The following is a 16,399-nucleotide window of genomic DNA, read 5'->3' as shown; positions in this document are numbered from 1 at the left end:
TTTCATTTTTTCGTAATATTAATTTTTATAATTTTTAAACGTGTATAGTTTAATAAATAAATTATCAAAATAACGCATTGGATTGCGTAAAAAGGTCAAATGAGGCAAATATAGTGGAACGGAAGAAGTAGTTCATATTGTACTCTCTTCTAATCCCTCGGTTTCTTTAAATTTACAACTTAAATTTCAATTATGTGAGCTTTTTAAATTTTAGGGTGCAAATTCACAGGGATAGAAGGTATATAAATCATGCTCAATATGTTCCTTTGAGAATGCATCCAATATTTTTGGATGAATTTTAATGAAAAGAAAATTTGAATTGAAAAATAAGACAAAAAATAGGTGGATTATAAAAATAAGTGATTAATATAGAGAAAAATAATTAATTTGTGGATGAAATTTAAATGAAAAAGAATGAGACAATTACCAAAAAGAAAAGGTTGCAAAACTAAAACTTTAAGGTGCAAATTAAAAGGGACAGATAGTGTTTTAGCCTATGAGTTTTTTAGTTCCTCCTTTCCATTTGACTTGTGAGGCGTTAATTCGAAAATAAATTCTTTCTTATCGGTAATAATATTATATAATAAGGATAAAATTGTGTACATCTAATGCTTTAAACCATACTTAAGTGGGAGATAGTTAATGGCATTAAGTTAATAGAATAATGTTGTTTTTGAGTGATAATTTTGATGTTCGAATACTGTTTTAATATGATATTTTGAGTCAAATTAACTTATTAGAGATTATTATATATTTGGACCTATTATACATAATAATAGTGGGCCTATTAAAGATAAATGAATGGCAGAAAATTGGTTTTTACTGTTATTAAAAAGCTTTTTTCTACTCAAAATTTACATTTTAATTCCCTTTAAAACCAATCATTGACCCAAAATGACAAATAATAGTGATTTTCTAGCTAGGAAAGTATTTTTTCCCAAACCAAATAACAATGTTAGTTGATACTTCATTCGTGAATTAATTCTTCGATTATTTAAAATTTTAGGTTCTTCTTCATTTAGTTTTGATGATAAATTTTTCAATCATTTAATAAAAAAACTAAGGAGAATTTAATAATAAAATTTGATTTCGACAAAAAATAATTAAATTTCACCTCATTGTGATTTTCATATTTATTAATACTAAGGTCGAGTTTTTATTTATGAATAACTAAAAGTGAAGATAGTGCTAATTTTAATATACAGTAATATAGTATTAATTTGCTTATATTTAATAATAAAAAGATTACTTTTTAAATGATGGACTCAAGTATATTTTAAACCTACTCAGTACTCACACATTTTTTTTTCTTATAAATATATTTTATTTCATTGACTTAAAGGACTTTAATAAATTTTTGGTTGGATAACCACTTAGAAACCTAGTTAATATTTCTACCAACTCATATATTCTTTTTAGATTTTGTAATATATACCCCCCTAAATGTCATCTTTAGTTTTTTAACGTTATTCATCAATTACTTGTATTACTTGTATTATTTTTAACATAGTCAAGTGAGTTCTTGTTTGATTCGTTTTATTATACTTTTGTCGTTCTTTTTTGTTTGTCCAGAGAGAAATTTAAATTTGAATTTTAAAGTATATATTCAATACGAAATATATTCATGCGAGATTTTGTTAGATTCGTCTTAATGTAAAGAATTTTGATCTATAATTTTTATAATTTTTTATTAAGCATACTATGAAATATCGAGGCTTAAAATTTGCTTTAAAATACGTGAAAAGTAAAGTGTACAAAGAAAAAAGTAAAATGTACAATAAAAAATATTTAAGATTGAAAACGTACATTGACAAATACGCCTAAATCAAATGAAATATATAAAAAAATATATATATATAATTCAAAATTTTTTTTATATATTTAAATCATATAATACAAGCTCCAAGAACAAAATTAATAAAACATCAATAGACTGAAGGTGACGTTAAGCCAATGCCTGCTTTTGACTCCGAAAGTGTTCGTCGTTTGAGACGGACTTTCATTGTTAGGCATATATCAATGCTTTTTGGGTAGCGCTATCAAGGCAAGGCGTCTTTGATACTATTCCAATGCTATATAAAGACTTGATTTTTGTAAATTGTACTCCATCTAAAGACTTGATTTTTGTCAATGGTATGAACTATTATTGTGACAGATTATTTTAATGGTATATGATATGTGAAGTAGGTGATTAGGATATGTTAAATAGTTATTTATGGCTAGGATGATCATGGGGCGGGTCTAGCAAGACTCTGACCCGGACCGGTCCAAAATTTTCAGATCTGGACCCAGACCCTTCGAATCTGATGGGTCTAGGGTCTTTAATAGGTCTAAAAAATCTATTTGATTTGTCACATTTGAACTTTTTGTATGTCATTAGCGTGTTTTACAAATATTAAATACTAGTTATATGAATTTATATAAATAGAAAAGTCACAAAATAGTAAGAATGTAAGACAATATAATACTAATTTTGTACTAATTAGCATATATTTATATATTATAGATATAAATGGAAAATAAATGGGATATTAGGGTCGGGTAGAAGTCAGATTAATAGACAAAAGTCACAAAATAGTGTAAAACAATTTAATATTTACAAGGGTGTGGGTCTGGGTTTGGGGGTGGGTCTAGAGTCTGAGTCTAGAGGTAGGGTCTGGGTCCGGCTCCGGGTCCTGATCCTTAGACCCGGACCCGGACACCCCCAATTATTTTTTAGATCCAGATCCGACCTAGATCCGGTGGGTCTCAAAAAATAATACCCAGACCCTTAAAAAGGGGCGGATTTGGGGCGGGTCCAACAAGGTCCTAAACCCATGACCATCTCTATTTACGGTATGTCAAGTAGATATTTAGGATGCGTCAAGTAGGTATTTTAGGTACGTTAAGTAGGGATTTATGGTATATCAAGTATGTATTCAAGATATGTCAAATAATTATTTGTGGTATGCCAAATTTGTATTGAGAATATGTTAGGTATGTGTTTAAGATATGTCAAGTAGGAGTTTATAATATGTAAAGTAAGTGTTCTAATATTGTATAGATTGATTTTAATATTTATAATCACTAATTAATAAACGAAAACAGGCTAAGGATTAACGATTTAAGGTTATAGAGGGAAGATGCACAAACAAAGCAGTTCGCCTTGTATGAGACCGTTTCATAGTGGACGACCTCAAAATAAGAAGCCCATAAGCTAAAAGTATCTATTATTAAGCTATTTAACGCAAATATAAAATATGTCTCATAGTAAAACCTATTTTGAGCTGTTCGCAGTTAGTAACTGTGAACAACATGCTGCACAATAACAGGTCAAAATAGCTGTTCGCAGTTAGTAACTGCGAACAACTAACTGCGAACAACTATTTTGTCTTTTTTGACCTGTTCGCAGTTAATACAGCCCCAAACCTTAAATTTGGAAATTTCACGTTTACTTTTAAAATAAATTTGAAACTTAAATTATTTTGTTAATTTTTTTTTATTTTTTCACTTATTGATTTCAAAATTTCTATCTTTGTGGCTGTATGAAGCCCAATAAATAGAGTACAAAAACCCAAACTTGCATGTTTCTTGGATATCTAAAAATGCCCTGTCAAAAAAATAGGTTGGGTTATGATCCCAACTCCGGCCATTATAAGTTCAAGCCGACACATCATTTATGTTATGAAATGAGTTTAAAATAAAAAGCTAATAATTAAATATTTTTTTAGTTTATATTAGTTAGGTTATTATAAACACATATATGCAATGTGTCTCACAATATATTTGCGACTATTTTTACTTAAAAATTCTCCGTTACTCTGTATAGATATGTAACTTTATTAATTTGTGATTGTATTTTTGATAATTTTTCTATATTATCCTCGTGTAATATTAAGTTTTCTAAAGCCATCGTTGTACATTATTTTATATTTGAATTGAATATAAAAAACGAAAAATTGTTAGAAAGTACCTAATAAAAATAGAAAAAATTACCGTGAATAATATAACTTTTTGTTAATTTTCCTATAATAATACCAATTATTGATTAACCGTGAATAATACCAACTTAAAGGGGTGTTTTCCTTGAAAATCCCTAACATGTTAAAAATCAAACTATAGGTGATTATAAGACAAAAAAATTTGGTATATTAGTTGATAAAATAAAGTTGATATTATTCTAGGAAAATACCCCTCTAAGTTGCTATTATTCATGATTAATCAATAATTGGTATGATTGTAGGAAAATTAACAAAAGGTTGTATTATTCACCGTAATTTTTCCATAATAAAGAATTTTTTTTCAAAAAGTATCTAATAAAAAAAGTTTACCAAAAAATACCTAATAAAATTTTTTCTTTTTCAAAGAGTGCCAAGTAGCGTTTTTCTTCAGTTAACCATCAAATATAATGGTTGACTAGTCAAAATAAAAAATTCTTTTTCATAGGAATTCAATTTCTTTTTCAATTTAATTTCTATTTTAAGTAAAAAATAGAGGAAGAAGATAGTTAGAAAATTAAATTGGAAAAGAAATTAAAGATGAGAAGAAGAATTTTCGATTTGGACGATCAACTTAAAAAAAACATTAATTAATACTACTTGGAAATGAAAAATTTTACTAAGGTATTTTTTTACAAAAGTTCATATCTGTTATCAACTCTAGCTCTCATATTCCGCTTCTTCTTATCTTCTACTCTAAAACACCACGGTTGCCGCCCAACATTCCTAACCGCCGCCAAATTTAATTGTTATATTATTGTTATTACTCTCTCTGTTTTTATTTATATCTCTCATTCATTTTTTACACAAATTTTATTGTAAATTTAAAATTCAAATTATTGTAATTGTGAGTTTTTAAAAATTTTAAAAATTAATATTTAAAAAATATATATTAAGACGAATCTATTAAGATTCCACGTGAATATGTGTTTTAATATACATCAATGAGAAATCATAGTCAAAATATCACACTATAATAAGATAACTTAGTGCTTAATTCATGCTTTTGAGAGGAGAGGAAAATATAATCTCATAGTTTTGATATACTATTAGAAATCAACGTAATAAAAGATCATAAATTTGAATTTTGTCTACCTATTATTTCTAGTGGAATATTTAGCGTCAAATATGATGAAATTTGTGTTGCATCTATACTTCTAATCTAAATTACACTAATGTGAAAAATTGTAACAATATAACATATCTTGAAACTTCAACGGTATGATATTAAGCTTCAACCGTATGATATTAAACATATCAACAGAAGTGATGCTCATTTTTGGGAATGATATTTAAACAACTTAAAACATTACACAGATCATGAATTAATATAATAGTCGTATAGATTTGATTCTACAATAAGTATATAGAGGACCAAAATAAAAATAACTTAAAAACTTAATTTTTTGTTTGCAACTTATGGCCCACAAGAGCATATTTACATGCATAATGCATTAATCATGAAGCTTCCATAATCTTTTCCTAATATAAAAGCAACAAATACTCTAGTTATGTGTTAAGTTTGTTCCAATCTATTAATTGAAAGTTGGGTGGATGATTATCTTTATGATGGATTCTAGCTAATCAAACCCCTTCACTTTATTAAGATAATTAAAAAGGAAATAAAGGAGAAAGCTTGATTATCTTCTCCTAAATCACTTTAAGGTTATATTTTTGTCCTTCTTTTATATAATAAGAGAATAATGTATTAATTAAATATGAATGAATATAACTAAAGGTGGATGAAAGAAATACATAAATAAGATGAATAAGGACAATAAGTTTATGTATGAAAATGTAGGAAAATCAAATATAGAAATCCTGAAAATAAAAATTATAGCAAAAGGACAGAAAATAACTATTAACTTATAAATCCTATTAAATCGAAATAATTAACAGATTAAAAAAACTTATAAAACAAAGTTAATTCTCAGGTTAATCTAACATTAATTAGACAACTTGAAAAAAAAGGAAGTTTATGTGTTCATGTTGAACAATATATTATAAATAATATGTTAATAATCAAGCTCTCTTAATTGAGGTTTTAATCAAGACAATTAATTTTAAAGGGTGTTTGGTATGCTAACTTTTTAATATATATTGTTTAAAAATCTTCTTATTGTTGAAATTAACTTTAATTGTTAATATAATTGATTGTCTTTCATGCCAACTTTTGATTATTGATGAAGAATTCACTCATTTTGATGATTAAGTTAAAGAAGTTAAAAGACAAAAGACAAAAGACAAAAAGGAAAGATGAACCAATGTACAAGAATAGGAAAACATTTATTTAAACAACTTTACAATTATTCCCTAATTTTATTTAAACTCCAATTTCTTAACTTAGAATAAAATGATTCTTTGTTACTTGTTACGGTGTACCGCCACACATATATTAGTTTGAACCCCATGCATGAACATCAACAATTCATGAAAGGGCGTAGCAAAAAAATTAACCATGTTTATTTCACATTTTTTTAAATTAAATTAAAGCAAAAGTAATAGGAAAATTTAATTTTAAAAATCCTATCTTTCATTCAATTTTTTTTAAAATCCCACCTTTTGATTATTTTTTGAAAATCCGACCTTTATACTGCGTTTTCTTTTTAAAATATGACCTTTTGGTTCTTAATTTGTTATTTTACAAGTAATTTAATAAGGTCAGTACTTTAAAAGAAAATGCAATATAAATGTCGGATTCTTAAAAAATAATCAAAAGGTGGGATTTTAAAAAGACAACAATCAAAAGGTGAGATTTTTAAAATTAAATTTTCCAAGTGATATATAAACTTGTGTTTCTTATTTCGATGGAGTCAAAAAATTTTAGTTCTTTAATTTTAAATTACAAAAATAAACTAAAATAAAATAACTTATTAAATTGCGTATAACTCTCATAATACTGAAGTTATTAAGATTGAGTACACTCAATCCTCAATCCCCACTGTGGAAACCAATTATTGATCTTCACCACTAAAAAAGATAAAAGAAAATGTTAAGGAACATTGTATATCAACATCTCCTTGAATAATCATCATGATGCTTAGTTGCTTACCATAATCATATAATCATATAACCTTAATTTATTATACATTATCTCCTTTACTCCTTATAGTCATACTTTTCTATATTTAGGTATAATGTTATTATGTAATTAATCTTTCGCTTCTTTTATTTACATAATATTTTTAGACAAGTAATATATTTATTTTTTTGAGTTTGCAATTAAAAATGATTTTTCTATTCATAATATGTCACTTTTAAAGACAAATTCAAAGGAATCAGAGAATATATTACTTGTTATTCTAGGCTATCTTTAGTTATTTTTTTGTATAAATCTCGATATACATTGATTATTAATTGTAATTACTTTAAACACGAAGCAATGCAAAAAAAAGTTAGTGTCAAAAAGGAGTAGTGAGTAGACAAAAAAAATTAAAGCATAATATATATAGAGAGAAAGCAAGAAATAAGTGGATTGATTCACACACTCGGCACAAAGTAATCGAATTAGTCTTAAAAAAACATAATTGAAAAAAAGAGATAAAAAAAAGGTGTCCTAAAGGCATAAAGAAAAGGCAACACTAATTTTTAGGTAACTTTGACCATATTCGATCCAACTCATGGTTTCGTCCATAAGAAAACGTGTATACATTGTTAAAATTGCGATTTTAATTTACGATTTTACGATTCAAAAATAAGTGAGCGATTTGAATCGTAGGTATAATTTTAAATTTGTAGAATCTTATGTAGTTGTAATAAAATTTGTAGAGGTGAAATCATAACATGATTCTACAATCCTACGATTTAACGATCCGATTCTACTAATTTTGTATTCAATTATTATTAATTTTTCTTATGTACCATCTTTCAATAATTTCTTTCACATATATAAATAAATTTCAAATGTTACATCATGAAAACTTTTAGAAAATAAATTACTTAATCGGTATAAAGATTTATACTAATTATTGAAAATTTTCTTTACATTCTTAAAAAAAAGTCAAAGAAACTTTAATTCATAAATTTAGACTTTTGAAATGGATAATAATGATAAGATACCAGATATTTTTATATATTTAAGTTTATTTGTAGAATCGTACGACTCTAGGATTTGATACTACCGATTTGATTCTATCTATGTAAACGATTCTGAGTAGAATTCCGATTTTAACAACTTTGCGTGTATAGCAACAACTGTAATTCTAATTTTTTTAATTTACCATTCAAGAAAGCATGAAAGTGAATTAATTAAAAGAGAGAATGAAAGACATACAACAGTAAAAGAGTGCGATCATGTGGGGCAAATCTATGATATTAGTATAAAATTATATATAATGAATCAACTTAATTCTTAGTTTTTTATATTATATGTTACATAATTAAAAGAAAGAATGAAAGACATACAACAGTAAAAGAGTACTAAATTTTTAATCAAATGACTTAATTCTTGACCTATTTATAAGCAGGCTGGGGCCAAGATTGCTTATGGGGTGTTTGACAAATAATAACCGAGATCTTGCTGGAGTAATTAATTTGACAAGATGGTTGTAACACCCCGGCCCCTCGGACCGCTGGTGGTACTCATGGAGACTGTAGACTGACCCCACAAACCAACACAAGTCTTTCCAGCGCACTTTGGCCTCACTCGTGCGCACCTGGGAACACCTCCCAGGAGGTCACCCATCCTAAGATTGCTCCCCACTAAGCACGCTTAACTGTGGAGTTCTTAACAAATGGGCTCCCTAGAAAAGAAGATGCACCTTCTTAATATGAGTAGTCTATCAATCCTTTTTCAAGCTAAATATGGGGTATTACACTCACCCCCACTTAAGAATACAACGTCCTCGTTGGACCGTAACTTCAGGATCTTTTCCCCCGCTAGGTGCACTGAACACTATCAGCCACGGTCGCAGGGTTGCTCTGATACCATTTGTAACACCCCGGCCCCTCGGACCGTTGGTGGTACTCATGGAGACTGTAGACTGGCCCCACAAACCAACACAAGTCTTTCCAGCGCACTTTGGCCTCACTCGTGCGCACCTAGGAACACTTCCCAGGAGGTAACCCATCCTAAGATTGCTCCCCACTAAGTACGCTTAACTGTGGAGTTCTTAGCAAATGGGCTCCCTAGAAAAGAAGATGCACCTTCTTGATATGAGTAGTTTATCAATCCTTTTTCAAGCTAAATATGGGGTATTACACTCACCCCCACTTAAGAATACAACGTCCTCGTTGGACCGTAACTTCAGAATCTTTTCCCCCGCTAGGTGCACTGAACACTATCAGCCACGGTCGCAGGGTTTCTCTGATACCATTTGTAACACCCTGGCCCCTCGGTTCGCTGGTGGTACTCATGGAGACTGTAGACTGGCCCCACAAACCAACACAAGTCTTTCCAGCGCACTTTGGCCTCACTCATGCGCACCTGGGAACACTTCACAGGAGGTCACCTATCCTAAGATTGCTCCCCACTAAGCACGCTTAACTGTGGAGTTCTTAGCAAATGGGCTCCCTAAAAAAGAAGATGCACCTTCTTGATATGAGTAGTCTATCAATCCTTTTTCAAGCTAAATCTAGGGTATTACAATGGTAACATTGACTTATTTGACCAACTAATTTTATGATTTCATCAATTAATTTGACTAGCTAATATTGAGCGCACTAATGTGACTATCTTTTTTGTAAATTAGTTGATTTATAACAATAAATTGTTATTTTAACCAACTAATTAAACTGATTAACCAAATACTATATAGCATATTTTAAACACTTAACCATCTATTTATATCTAAATAAGCTCAAATATTTTAATAAATATTTTAAAACACTCAAGTAGATAAGTGTAAATTTACTTTTTTTTTCAACATTTCTTTACATGAAAGTTACTATCATCAGCTGTAAATTTTGATGTTAAAAGACCTAATATTAAAGGAAAATACACCCCAAAAACATTTAACAAGCTAAGATTAGCTAGTTTTTGATAAAAAAAATTTCTACCATTCATTTGCATGCCTAAAAATGATCATAAAAACTCATGCTTGTTTTCGAAGATAATACATTTATCTACTGATGCAAGAAGTCCATTTTCATCTATGGAATGAATTGTAACAATCCCATTAATTTCATCATCATCATCATTTATTGATAAATTAAGATCCAAAGATATACTTGGACTAGTACTTATAAGTACATCACCACTAATATCTTCCTTGTTCATCGTCTCTTGTTTATCTTCTTGAGGTGTTATATTTTCAACTATGTGCTTAGTTGAAGGAGAACATGCCCTTGATCTTGACCTAAAATTTTTCACAACTTAAAATGATACTGGCATCACCAAAACCAACTTCTACTCCACTTGAATGCTAGAGATTTTACCTCTTTCAATGGCTTTCTTAATTCCCATTTGAGAACAATAGTCCACTTGTTCAATGTCCTCAACAAAGAAAACCCTATGACAATCTTTTGATACTTCCTTAGCAAATCTTTCTATATAGCTACAACTTTTTTCATCTCTTAGTCTTTTGTTTCTAGAATCTTCTAAGGAATTATCCGTTACTCCTCTTGTCGAAGAGAAGCTACTAAGGCCTAAGGAAATGAACTTGTCTTGTGAGCCAAATATAAGTCTTTCTAGTTCTCTACCGATCTTCTCTTTTGATTCAATATCAACTCCTTGGAAGAAAAGCCATTGTTTCTTGTTTATTTCCTTGTTCATTCCTTTTTCTTGTGGACATATACCTTCCTTACATTGCAATATTGTGCTTGCTATATGAAAGATTATGTCCTTTTGGTGAGGAACTTCTTTCTCTAGTGCATCACAAAGAGCTTTTAGCTTGAGATTCTTAGTGGCGCAATCTTGAATCTATTGCATTGTGATTCTAATGGATCCATATATCACTTGTGGAGGTTGATGGGGTATGTCTTCTTTGATGATCATTGTTGCCTAGATCTTGGAATGATGACACTGACATTGTGAATCTTGTTTGTTCATCATGGGGTTTGATGGATGTTTCATGGGTAACCCAAAAGTTTTTGGATTCAAAACTTTGGTGGGTTGGTTGTAGCATTGAGTGATTAGGGTCATATGAGAAGTTTGAGGTTGAAAAAGAAGGTGATATGGAAGAAAAGCTTAAGGTTCTTTCTAATGATGGTGATGATGATGTGCTAATTGAATCCCATCTTTTGCAAAGGTCTTTGATTGGTAAAGACTCCTAGTAAAAAGATAAGTATTAGCCACTTTTTATAGGATATTTAATACATTTTTTAAATCTCTTATTATTGACATGATATTAAAAATTATCCATATCATAGATTTGATTTATATTTATTTATCATTATAAGTAAATTTTTTAGTTGTGATTATTAGAGATACGTGTTCATGTGTTGCATCTAAACTTCTAACGTAGATGATGGTTCAAGGGTTCCAAATTTTACTTGGAATATATATTGATAATGATGCTTAAAGTTGTCTCTTAATTAGAAATAAGTTCAATTAAGATAACATACTAACCTTATCATTGTTGCTAATATTGCTTGCTCTCTTGTTATTTTCATCTTTGTATTGTTGGAGCCATGAAGGAAGACTTGAATTATTGGAATCACTATTGCAACCGCTACTATGGTGGCTTTGAACCTCCATATTAACGGCGCCGCTTGTCCGGTAGTCATCGCCTCCACCACTAACACTACCGCTTTAATTTCTAGCATCAACCAACTATTCATATCCATCTTTTTGCTTGTCAATGCACTTTATAAATGAATAAACAAACAAGAAAAAAAATATTATCATCAACTACCCTTAAATTTACCCAATAAAAAAAAATCCTTTTTTTTTCTTGCTATTAATTCTTACAAGCTACTCCTACATGAAAGTACCCATTTTCAATTTTACACTTCTCTAAAGGTATGGTTGAGATGTTTGAACATTCAACTAGCTACTTTTCTCTTTGTCCTTTTAACTCTGCTATAACTCATCATCATCATCCTACCCAATATCTCCTACTCATAGAAAACTAAGGACATGGTCTGGGGAGGAAAAGACGGCGGCAACTCATATCCATAAAGGAGAGCGAGGTCAAAGGAGTCTCCCGACTCAAGGAAGATAAAGAGACATAGATACACATGAAAGATAACTTAAAAGGCCTATAAATAAATAAAGGGGAACCACTACAAAAAGAAAACAAAGAACTAATAGAACGGAAACGAAAAAAGCAAGAGGTTAAGGACACTAAAAGGTAAACTAAGAGGACATCAGTAATCTAAGACATGGATATGGCGTCTCCAACTATTCCTATCCCTAGTCAGGTCCACAGAGAGGTTTAACTTTGCTATAAATGATAAATTAAATTGAGTGCTTTTGTACATGATATAGCAAATTCTTAGAGACAGAAGAAGTATTAATTTGATATTGCTAATTTGAGTTCAAATCTTCATTTCAAATCATGAATAGTGATTTCCATAGAAAAAGAAGACTTTGTCGGTCTTATGAATTTTTTATCGTTAGTGATATGTTGTAATTTATAAAGTAAAATGAAATTATCAGTAGTAAACTCAAAATAAGAGAAGATAGTAAATCTACCTATCCGGCACAAGACTTAAGCCTAAACTACCGGCCGAAATAATGATGGCATGAAGACCCCAAAGTGTCTCAAGTAAGGATGCTTGCCCACTTTTACATCTCATGTATGTTTGAAATGTTGCAATTCCAAGAAGCCAAACTTTTCCGCAAAACTCACCATTATATAACCCAATGCTAATTTCCTAATATCCATAATCATATGCTCAATAGGGCAATTATAAGAATTTCTCCTAGCTTGATGTTGATCAACTAAGATATTAATATTATTATCATTTTTATGATTAATTACCCTAAACTCATTAACCCATTTAAGATCATCCAAATATAAAATTATCCCTTTATTTTCCCCTATACAACAAGTCTTAACAAGACCCTTAAGTTCATCAACTTTTTGGTCTACTTCATCCCTTGAAAAATGCCCAAAAGAAGAAAAAGAAAGATGTATAAATTTTACTTCTTTTAAAACATCATCAACTTCCCCTTTCTCTATTCTATCCATAACTCCTCTAACTATACTTTCTTAGATTGTAACAAACTCTCCAACTACAACACTATTTCTTTTTCTTTTGTTTACTAAACTTTCAATTACACTTATAACATCCTCATTTCTTTTTTCTCCTTGATCATCACACAATCTTGGTTTTTCCACTTTTAGTAACCCTATAGTCTGAGACCTAGATACAAAATTGTTATCGGTTATAGTCATGCTCATCAGTCCAGTGTTCTGTACAAAATTGTTATTATTTCTATTAATAGTAATAGTATTGCCATATTTTGGCTTGATGTTGTTGTTATTGTTGTTGTTACCATTTGTTGTTTCCATGGAAATAGCTTGTTCAACCTTCTCTTTCACCAAGGTGCTTGAAAACCCGGCTTCTTTCATAACCCTACTAACACTAAGATCATCTAGTATAGATATGATAAGTTGCCCTAACTCAATCTTCACAGCTAAAAGAGGTTATTATTGTTGGTTTTCGATCGAGCCTCACCTTTGATGGGCCTGAGCCCGTTTAAAGCCCGCAACTAAGGCGTTCGCGATAGTTCGTTGTTGATCTTGGGTAGTAACGGGCCAATCATCGGGCCTGAAGTGGAAGTGGGAAGGCGGTTTAAGGCTACGTTAAAGCAAAGCTCTAAAGCCCGGCATTGAAGAGGGTGAGGGTGAGACTGAAGACAAGCAGCCCAAAATAGGCCTGATGAAATTGATAACATAGTATGGGCCACATGAAGCAGGGTGACTTGCGCGTGGCCCCGCTTTTTGGCTAGGGCCACGGCTTGTTTCACCACCACGGTCGCCTCTTGAGTTAGGGCTTGTTGGATTGTACAACCGTTTTCAAGGTCGAAGAGCACGGCAAGATCTATTATTGATCTCTCTTTTTACCTTACATATAAATTGTCTTGTTAAAGCATTATAATCAAACTATGATTATGATACTATAATAATGCATATGTCGCAATATTTAGAATTGTCTCATACATAAACATTTTAGAGGTCGTAGACGAAAAACAAAACACAAACCTTTAAAAACAAACATATGTCCAATTATATATATGAATATAATTATTGTTTATCTATACGTTTATAAAAATATTACTAAATTTTAAATTTAATTATTGATTAATCACCCACAACAATAAATATTCAATCAAAAGTTTTAAAAACGAGCAACAAAATGCAATTTGATTTAGAGCCATATTCCCTAAGTTTTTGACAATGGACGGTTTAATCTTTCATAAAAATAAAAAATTATATAAAAATGTCAATAGTATTATTTTCTAACAGCCGAATTATTAGTTTTACGATAATAAAAATATTTAATTTTCTAACCATCACATTTCTACTTTATTCAATATTTGTACTCATAACTTAACTCTATAAAATGGAATTATTAAAAAAAATGAAAGAAGGTAGATTTATTTTTTCAGATTTTCAAAGTAAATTTTCAATCATATTATCCTAAAAAATTATCAAAAGTATATGTTATATATATATATATATATATATATATATATATATATATATATATATATATATATATATATATATATATATATATATATATATATATGTTTAGCCTTTGTATCAGCTTTTGGCTTATTACAAACTCATTCATAACATTTAGGTTAAATAGCTTTCTTATCAGCTAATACTTTCAGTTATTTAAAGTAGTCAACAATTATTTCCTAAATTATATCATCTTGTATAAGATTCTCTTTCTATGAGACGGGCTCATATAATTATTTTATTTCTTTAATTGATAACTTTAAAATTGTAAATATCACTTTAAGATTATAAGTAATTATTTTAATGTTATAGGTAATCATTTAAAAACAATAAATATACAAAAAAATTGGTCAACCTAATAGATATAAATCTCATCGGTAGACGAACTCTTTTGAGAATTCGTGTTGCTAAACAGGCCCAATGTCATCCTCTATAGTAATGTGAAAGGATAGGGCCATTGGTCAATAGGGCCATAAGGGAATACAAACTCACTCAATAGATCCTTCTACATTTAATTAAATTTGACCCAGGTCGTAAGCTCGCTTCGGCTCAAGTTCTGATCCAAATGAACTGGCTCTAACAAACTCGTACGTCATAGAGGTCTTCTAACCAAGCTGCAGGGATTTAAATGTCCAAACCCATAATCTTAAGTAGCTAACTAATAAAAAAAAGTTTATAAGCGGTGGCCTCATTATGAGGCCGGCACTAATAAATTGGTCCAAACTCAATTTTTAAAAAATAATAGTATTTTTACAAATTCTTAAGTAGCTAATGTCCAAATCCATTTAGTCTGTCATATTTGAAAATTAAAATAATATTTTCTACTATTCATATTAGGTGTTTTATTTAACTTTTTATTATTTTTTAGATAGTTAAATGTGGCCACATATAAAAAAAATAGCATAGTGCTTTTAAATTTTAACAGGGGTAAAGAGGGATCAGTAAATGTAAAAGTGTAAAAATGTTAAATTTATTAAAGGTAAATGGATAAAGTTACATATCCAAATTAGAAATGAGACATTTAAAATGACTTAATCCAATAAAAAAATGGAGCACTTGGGTTCATAGGGAGTAGTATTTTCACAAATTCTTAAACGATACGGTTTTATGGTGAAACTATCTCTATTGAGTTGATCAATATAATAAATAATAAAAATTTATTTTACAGTGAGACAATCTCATAGAAGACTAAGAATATACATGCATCAAATCTAAAGATTACAATGATTCCCCCCATTCACGTAGCTTATTTTCATCATTTATGGACCTAATTTTATTAGCAGTATTTCATTTGGGCCATATATTTCTCCCTAAGATTATTGCGAACAATAATATTCATTACAGCTATTATCAACTCAAACAACAAAAAAAATACAATCAAATCATTGTATTAGGGACCAAACGTTTCCAACCCTTTTAACGGTTCCGTTGACTCTTATCGAATTCGAGTAGGCTTGAGAATAATGCCTATATGTAATAAATAAGAAAAAAAAAAAAAAAAGGTAAAAGGAAAAGTTCACAACCATTAACACATGACATGATTTTGAGGCTCTTCGCTTTACCGTCCCTTTTAATAAGGATTATTTGTAGATTGTGAGATTTACAATATTTTGCACTAACAATACAAATTTAATTTTTTATTTATGTGTGTATTTCTTATTTTTAAGCCTATCTTTATCTTTAAATAAAAAAAGAAAAGAAAAATTAGATTTTGTCTAAATTGCAGTTGCAAAGGAAAAAATTGAATTCAGTTCTTTCTACTTATTTTCATTCCCTTAGTCTAAATCAAATATATATATATATATATATATATATATATATATATATATATATATATATATATAT

General features: G+C 29.4%; 1 pseudogene; it reads right to left on the bottom strand.

Annotated features, from left to right (window-relative positions):
- Positions 1-9,999: 9,999 nt before the first annotated feature.
- Positions 10,000-15,150, bottom strand: LOC130826718 (protein SMAX1-LIKE 3-like; annotated as a pseudogene).
- Between the last annotated feature and the right edge of the window lie 1,249 nt (positions 15,151-16,399).

Source organism: Amaranthus tricolor, chromosome 11 (assembly GCF_026212465.1).
Source record: "Amaranthus tricolor cultivar Red isolate AtriRed21 chromosome 11, ASM2621246v1, whole genome shotgun sequence".
In the NCBI taxonomy this organism is placed as follows: domain Eukaryota; kingdom Viridiplantae; phylum Streptophyta; class Magnoliopsida; order Caryophyllales; family Amaranthaceae; genus Amaranthus; species Amaranthus tricolor.
The sequence above is the reverse complement of the archived record's forward strand: the minus strand, read 5'-3'. Positions and strand labels throughout refer to the sequence as shown.